Raw genomic sequence first — 8,604 nt, 5'->3', positions numbered from 1 at the left:
AGAGCATTGGGCTTAAAGAGAGTCCTTCAGAAAGCAGGAAGATAGCTCAAGCTAGGAATTAAGGAACGGGCGTCACAAAAGAAACCCTACAATGCAGCTTCCCCTGCAGCAGTGCTAACTGGCTGCGAGGCTGCAAAGGAATCCAACAGTTTGGGGGAGAACAGCCGCCAGCTGCAAAGCACACTGCAGCCAGGGAGCGCCTAGCTGTGCTGCAGGGAGCTGCTGGATGGGGCAGGGACTGAGGGCACCCAGCTGTGCTGTTGGATGGGGCAGGGGCTCCCAAGGGCAGCTCTGCAAGTGCCGTGCCCTGAGCAGCAGCTCTGGTGTTCCACCAGCTGAACGACTTCAGTGCCACGTGCACTGTCTGTAGAGCAGCCCTCCATAAATTCCTGGTGATTGCATATCTGCCTGCAGTTAATCAATTTTATGAAAGCAGCTAATTAGGACGTGCTGCATGTGCTCCCGCAGTTGCGGTAAGCTGGTAACTGTTTGCTGCCCAGAGGTGTGGGCAGAAGCAGCTGCTGTGAGCTTGGCAGGTGTGCCACAGGCGTGGCAGTTGAACTAAAGATAAATGGGTTGTCTGGCGCTATTGGCCCCACCGAGCGGCACCCCAGCACTGCTCAGAGTTCCCATCGGCTGTGCTGTGCTGCCATCGTCTCCTGCCTGCCATTTGGGGAGCACACCGCACAGCAAAGCCATCATCAACATGAAGGCTACAGTTGCAACCATCGTTGCATTATTTTTAGTGTACGTTTTACAACTAAAGATAAGCTGTAACATGAGATACCTGCAGGTGAATGAGTTTAGCTTTCTCTCGCGGAGCAGCATTGGTTTTAGTTGGATGTGTGTGGGCTGAGGGGGAGAAAAGAGGAACAGCTTCATCTCCAGGACACCCATCTCTGTTAATCAGTTGTACGTCAGGTATTGGGTTCTTCCTGCTCAGACCATCCTGCAGGACAGATCTCAGCTCTTGGCTCAGGTGCTTCTGTACATGTGCTGGGGCTTTCTGGGAATTTTAAAAACGAAACTGAGGAGCTGTCAAAGTAACAAAAAACCATGTGCTCAGTGCCTGAATTCCATTGGTGCTACTGACTTCTATCATCCCAGCTGGACTTCAGACCCTCCCAGACATCAACGTTAAATGAGATAACACCATGTTCCTTCTGATGTATCCCTTCTTCAGTTAATAGCTATGAAAATCAGTGAAAATCCCAGCACACACAGGGCTAGGAGCATTAGCTGTTCTGTGTTAGTGGGAGCCCTGTCAGGCACTTATGTCCATTCCCCGCGATTAATCTTGGACACATACTGTAGTAATGTGCATAAAATACTGTACACATGTGATGTATGTGGGTGGAGGGGAAGGTGGACATGACGAAATGGCAGGGCTGTAATGGTCTGTGAAGTCTTAGGACATAAGAAAACAATAAAAATTGAGACAAAGCAGAGGGAGGATATGATTTTAATTGTATTGGCCCAGTACCAAAGAAATGACAAGAAGCTGCGTGGAGCACAGAGATCCAGCCTGTAAAACATTAGAATGTGCTGCAGAGAGCTTCCCTTCCCTTCCAGCTGCACAGCTGCCCCGTGACCCTGGGCAGTTTGCTCCCAGCCCAGCCACTGCCCTCTCCTGGGCTCATCTCCTGCAAACATGGTTTCTTGCAGCACACGCTTAGGCAAGAGCTGACACGGGGATTTTGTCTTCACTGAGATCAGCAAGAGCTGCCAGAATCAAAGCATAACCGTTCATCTCGTTTTCTGTATAGCACTCCCATTTAATTTCCATGGGGCTGTCTGTGTAATCGAGGACGTGGGTGGACCAGGTGAGATGCACCCACTGAGCAGGTAGGACCTGGCTGGCTGCGTCGGTGCTCACGTGGATGGTGGTGAGGCAGCAGTGCTCCCAGCAGGCTGTGCTGCTGCAGGGATGGCCGGTTGCACCTCGGCCCTTTTCTGCACTGATGGGACCAAATTCAGTTTAAATGCAGGCAGAGAGCAGTGGAAAACAGACTACCCGGGGGAACTGAATTTTTAACTTTGTAGATTTGGAAAAGGGGAGTATCAAGCAGTTTGCTCAGCACTGATCTGATTCTTCAGCTTTAGTGAGAGGTTTGGAGGGGAATTGCCTCTGTGACAAAACAAACGCAGGTTCCTGAATTAGTAATTGAAAAATGAATTGTGCAGCAGTGAAAGGTGGAAGGCCTGGAGGAACCCAGGCAGTTCTGTGTTCTAAAGGAGCTCAGCACAGCAGTGCTTACACAGACCACAGTGCGTCCACGAGGAGAAGGATCTCATAAGGCTTTTTGGTGTAAATGGCTCTAAGAGCCACCATTCTTTCCTTCACCTCGTTGCTGAGGAATTTGTACCTCTGAAATGGACGGAGAGGGAGCGCTGCACCATGGGCCTTTATGACCTGAAGAGACACCACTGAGTCTGCATGCTGTCCATAACCATTAAGTGTAATATAATCTAATTTATAGTCGGGAACAGAACATAAAAGAATTATAAGGGCTTTCACTGAAGGTTTAATGCTTACAGTAAAATCTGTTTGCACTAATGCTCCCACTCTGGTGAGGATTTCACAAGCCGTTGCAGTTCATTGGGTGAGCAGGGCACAGGAGAGCCTCACGCCACGTGGGTGCGAAGTGTCAGCAATGCACTCCTGCCTGACTTCCTCATCTCTGGTCTTCCTGCTCAGGAGTGGCTCGGAATGCTGGCTATGCTGCAGCAGAGCCCCATTGCATTGCTGGCTCCCTGCTCCCATTGCCCTGCTGTGTGCCCTGGGACAGGAGGCAGGCAGCGTGCACCAAGCGTGCTGCGGGCATGCTGCTATGCTTCAAACTTACGGCCAGCTTTGCTCGAGCAGGGAGGTGCTGATATGTCTGAAACTGATTATTTTAAATGCTAAATGGGAGACAGGCTTCCAAAAGCTTCAGTCATGGGAACAGTTTCCTGCTTCCCATTTAAGAAAACCAGATCTCAGCTGCTGGGGGTGCCCCGTGCCCCCCGGCTCAGCGCAGTGCTCCAAGTGCTGCGCTCACCCCTGGCTCCCAGCTGCAGGGTTGGCTGTGGCTGAACCCACGAGGCCCTTTTGACTGACCGATGGCCTCACAGCACTGCGGGCACAAAGGGCTGAGTGTGCACACCTTCCAGCAGGGCTCAGAATGTGGGCTTACTCAGTGCAACATTGCAGAGGCAGCCATGGTCATCAATAGGGTGTTGCAAATCTTAATGCTGTTAACTGTGTCTCATTTTAGTTTTCCTTGTTGCTTACTTCTCATGTTCCTTCCTGTCTTAGGATCCAAAACCACATCTGTTTGCATGCCTCCAGACACAGTCGGACTGGTGGTGCAGGCAGGAGAGCAGTGGGGTTCCCACAATGCTCCCAATGGGCGCACACTGATACCCAGCCTGGCACGCAGCCGTGGCAACAGAACTGGTGTGGGGCGATGCTGGGCTCCTCAAAGGCACAGCTGTACCCAACTGCAGAGCAGGAGCTCAGATCTCCATTCTGTTGCACCATTTGGCCCCAGTCTGTGTCCACGGATGGCAGACTTCTGCTGCTCTCAGCAAGGTGAGACTCAGCTCTTCCAAACCCAGTACATAAATTACCTTTCTGGGGCCACTGTGATAACAAATTCTGAATTCTGTGCCGAGTCATTTAATTAGTGTGCTGGTACTCCTGTGATCTGTGAAAAGGTCACAGTCATATCTATTTTTTCCCACTATTAAAGTGAGCAGTAAAAATCAGCTCCACAGTGCAGCCATGAGTTTATTTATCAATGACTTCAGAGCGTGTGTGTACCATTCAGCTCTAACCCACAGCACCTGAGTCTCAGGGACTGTTGTTGCTGTGGTTATTTGCAAACTGGTCATTGCAGCCCCGTTTGCTTGTCAGCCAGGCTCCACATGCATCTTGTCTTTATCCTCAAAGCACGTCTCAGTGTACTGATGGGGGTATATCCCCGAGCCAACAAACACACCTTCATTGCTCTGCAGTTATTGCCTTCTTTCTTTCCAACTCTGTTACTTGCGGTAAAAACTGCAGGTGGTGACCACCAGCAAAGTTTCTGTGCTATGTCAGCACCTTGTGGGGCTGGCGAGAGCAAGTAAATATTTCTGATGTAAAAGTCGATGATTAATAAGTTTGAGCGGATGAGCATCCTTCTTCCATGCATTCTGAGCATTTGTGTTGGGCTCACGTGCTGAACAAGGCTGGTAATTCCAGCCCTCTGGATTTATTTCTGTATGGCAGTGTCATTCACTCCCCAGTTTTGTTCAGAATATTTCTCGACATTTGGGAAGGTCTTTAGCTGCAAATACCTGATTTCTTATTCAACATTCAGATTTCCAAACAAAATAAATGATCTATTTACATGCATCGCTAGGCCATCTGCTTCCATATGAGAATTCAACAAAGAGGTTATTAATTGTCATACATGTTTATTCATCGTTCCCAATTCACAGTTCTTATAAATAATTATATTAGAGGGTCTTCTGCAAATAAACAAACCAAATGATTATTTTGAAGCTCCAACTTCCATATCTAAAAGAAAATAAAATTAATAACTCATGTAAATATCCAAGAAAAGGAAAACATTCAATGACATGAATACACAGAGCACTATAATTTTCTGCAGCCATCTGAGTCCCTTCTCTCTATGAAAAACAATTGGCAATTACAATTGCCAACACACTGCAGAAGGCAAAAGAAAGGCAGAACGATGTATAGAAAGAAGGAGCTAAGATAACTGAAGTGAAAGCAGCAAGATAAGGCAATTCAACTGATCTTCCTTGTTTCCATGGCTCTCCCCCCACAGCAGCAAGGGTGCCCATGTATTTATCAGACCGTAGAGAACATAACAATACAGGGAGAATGAGATACTTAGACCCGTGTTCAGCTTCCAAGCAGAGCCTGGCCCTGCCTGCAGGCTGCCTCTCCTCACAGCCCGCTTCTCAGCCAGCACACAGCAGCAGCTCATTCTGCTCCATGAATGAAAGGCAAGCTTCTTCCTTTCACCCAGAGCTGCCTGTTGAACAGCCTCCCATCACAATGCTCCAAGCTACGTGGAATTTACATCACAGCCATGAGATTTATTTTCCTCATGTCCCTACCCAATAATGCTGGTAGGAAGGCTGTCAGGCTTCCTGCACTGCCCATGTAAAATCCACACTTGATGATGATGTTCTCTGCTGCTCACACTGGCGAGCACTCTTCATGAACCACCCTTGGATGCAGCCTAAGGTACTCATCTCCATTACCAGGTATACAAACAGGAATCAGAATGAGTACAATTGCAACCACACGTGTGAGTTCTGTGGATGTCAGCAGCAGGAGAGCTCCCCTCCTTCAGACGGCACCAACAAACCACCGAGGCACCATTTGTGGTGTGCACACAGCCCTCCGCTGGTTTCTTTCCCTGCTGTGTTGGTTGGGTTTTTGCGTAGTGCTGAGGTGAGGCTGAGGATGCTCCTGAGAAAGAAAATGAGCTCCTGACTCCACAACTGCAACCGTCCAGGGTCAGTTCCAACTGTGGGGAAAAAAAAGCAATTGTCAGACAGGAAGAAGGGGAAGGATGGTACACTGCTCTGTGCTTTGTGCTGCTGCTCTGTGCTGGTGCTGAAGTACTGCTCCATCCTGTCCTCACAGATCACTCAGAACGTTCATGTGGTACTTATTCCTACATTTTCACTGAACATAGCTGGTGAGAGAAAGCAAAGGACGCTTCTTTGGGAGGATAGTTGGACGTGTGGTGTGTGACAGGGACAAGGTCAAGGGTGTCCTTGTTCTCCCTGGGGCCTGGAGCTGTGCATTGGGCATTACAGCACCGAGGGAAGCCTGGAGCAGGTCCTGCATGGAGCTGTGAGTGGCTTCTAAGGACAAGCACACACACAGGGAATGTGAGTTATTCACTTGTAAATTTGCTGCGTCCAATTCAACCCCTGAGTGACAAGAATAAACTACCCTGCAATTGTTCGTCCCTTTTTTAACGAACTCATAGCCTCGTTTGTGTGCTAAGCGAGGAATCAATGCGATCAGACCACAAAAAATACATATTCTGTATAGATTGGGCTCGGAGATATTAGCAACCGAAATGTTACCATATGTTATGCCACCATCTATGGAAGTAATGGAAAATATTGATTTCAAATGCCATTGTTAAATATGAGTGTGCATTTTGAAACTGACTCATTCTTGGAATTTCATCTCTGCCTTCAGAAACTTTGTGAGGATTCCTGAACAATTCTCCATAGGGTTTTCTCTTCTGGGCCTGGTTAGTGTAGAAGTATCTCAACACCACAGAGGTTTTTTGTCAGCCTGTGGCAGAGGCAGGCGGTGTCCCTGGGATGGCATATCATCTGAGCTGAGTGACAGCAATCAGAACAGCCATGGCGGATATTAATGAAAATGTCTGTTCTGCCTCAGGCTTGTGCAGCACTTCATGTCCAAGCGTTGTTTTACATCACATCCCAACAACATGAGCTACAAATCAATGGTTATTTACATAACATGGGCACGTCTGTTTACGCAGCATAGGCACGGCTTTTCTTCGTTACCACTCATGCAGGAACAGCGCCGTCCCCGACCCCATGCTAAATGCTTGCAGCTGAAGCAGTGATGGAGCAGCAGTGATGGAGCAGCAGAGACAGTTCTATGTGTGACGTATGGGAACACCAAAGAAGCATGGAGCCAGCAGGCAGCGAGGAGCAGCTCTGCCAAATGCTTCATCTACACTGTCACTGCTGAAAGTCCATTCCTGAGAGGATGGAGGCACTGACGAGATGATGCATTCGTGCAGTGTTGTACATCCCATCTCAAAATCTTTTGAATGATATGTTCCACACTTTCTTTCCAGGTGCCTTTGTACTTCTTTGTTTTGATACTCCATTATCTCTGTATCTTTCTTCCCATCGGAAGGTGTCACATTCTCCCAGAGTGCAGTGTTGTCAGTCAGGTCTGCACACCTGTGCAGAACCTCTTACAGCTCAGGAAAACAGCACATCTTATGGCTCCTATTTTCCAGTTTCTATTATCTGTGATCATTTGGGAACCAAGGTGGGAAATGAATCCCTGCCTGGGGCGGCAGCAGGGGTTCCCCCAGGTGAATGATGGACACCCCAGACTTAGGCTAAGTTGCGTCTTACACAAACACAAACCTTGCCCCTAAATGCCTCAGATTTTCTTTATTCTTTCATCTGCCACAGCCTCAGTGAAAGGCTAAATGAAAAAACATTGCTGTTGGGTCCCGAGCAGCCCACGCCCTCAGGAGCTGCAGTGGGGCTGTGTATGGGAACTGCTGAGTCCCAGCCTGAACCACTGATTGAGCACCTGGGAAAGGACCCGGTCAGCCCTGGGAGCACAGGTGAAGGCAATTCAGCTGTGTGATTGGAAGGACTGCAGCCTGGCTGCACCTCTCTTAGATCTCACTTAAGGGCTGACTGCCACCGAGGAACTGATCTTCTAGAGATTCTTCCTTGGTGAAGCTTTCCCCTGTGAACCTGGAATCTTCTTTCCTTCCTTTATAGTGCCTTTCTATTGTGCCAGTCCTTTTGTCATTACACTTCTGTTGTAATGTCTTTCCCATTTTATTTATCTGTCTAATTGCTACAGGCTGATTTGAAGGCCAGGGTCATCCCCAATATTCAGGCCTTTTCCTGCAGCTTGCAGGGATATATACATAGGATGCAACCACAAAGCACATGTGCAAATGGAGAGCCTATGTGGGTGAAGGTTCTGCAGCAACTTTGGTGGGAGGCTTTGTATTTTCCTCTGTTTGCCATCCGTATGTGGTGGCAGCTGCATGTTTGGCAGTTTGGGTTTTGCTATTGATTCCCCTTTTCAAGGCTAAATGAAAGACCCTCATGCTTTACAAAATGTAAATGTGCCCCGTAGGAGAGCTGGGCGAGTCCTCTGTCTGTGAGAGTGGTATCGCCGAGAGAGAAAATTTCCTGTGGTGAGAGTAGAGCAGCGCTTATGTAAACTGAAAGCCCTGAAACTTGAGATTATTTATAAAACATCTGCTAATACATTTGTGGTGGCTGCTACAGTTAAATAGAAAGTCCATAGGAAAGGGAAGAGGAACACTCGCTTCTGGAGTGCTGTTAGCCCATAGCCACTGCAACAACCCGTGTGCTGGGGCTCAGAGCAGTGCTATGAAAGCAATGTAATAAAACATGGTAGAGCCGGGCGGGGAGGCTGCAGATGTGATAGAAGTGAGTGATGCTGGATGGGATCACGCTTCTGCCTGACCAGGGGGAACTGTGTGCAGCTGGTCCCACCTTGGGGGGACATCGCTGGACTCTTGCGGTGCTTAAAGCACGATAGGATGGCAGCAGCAGGAAGGGAAAAGGCATCTCTGATCCTCAGGTCAAACCCCAACCCACCCCACCATGCACACAGATCACGTCCCCCAGTGCTGTATCTCCACTGTTCTGAACACCCCCCAGGGATGGTGACTCCCCCACCTCCCTGGGCAGCCTGTGCCAGTGCCTGAAATACTTCCCAGTACCCAACTGACCCTCCCCTGGTGCAGTATGAGGCTGTCACCTCTGCTCCATCCCTGCAGCAGCCCCTTCCCCTGCAATAGGGATCAGAGTGAGCAC

The sequence above is a fragment of the Meleagris gallopavo genome, chromosome 15 (assembly GCF_000146605.3).
Source record: "Meleagris gallopavo isolate NT-WF06-2002-E0010 breed Aviagen turkey brand Nicholas breeding stock chromosome 15, Turkey_5.1, whole genome shotgun sequence".
Lineage (NCBI taxonomy): Eukaryota > Metazoa > Chordata > Aves > Galliformes > Phasianidae > Meleagris > Meleagris gallopavo.
Note: the sequence above shows the minus strand (reverse complement) of the source record.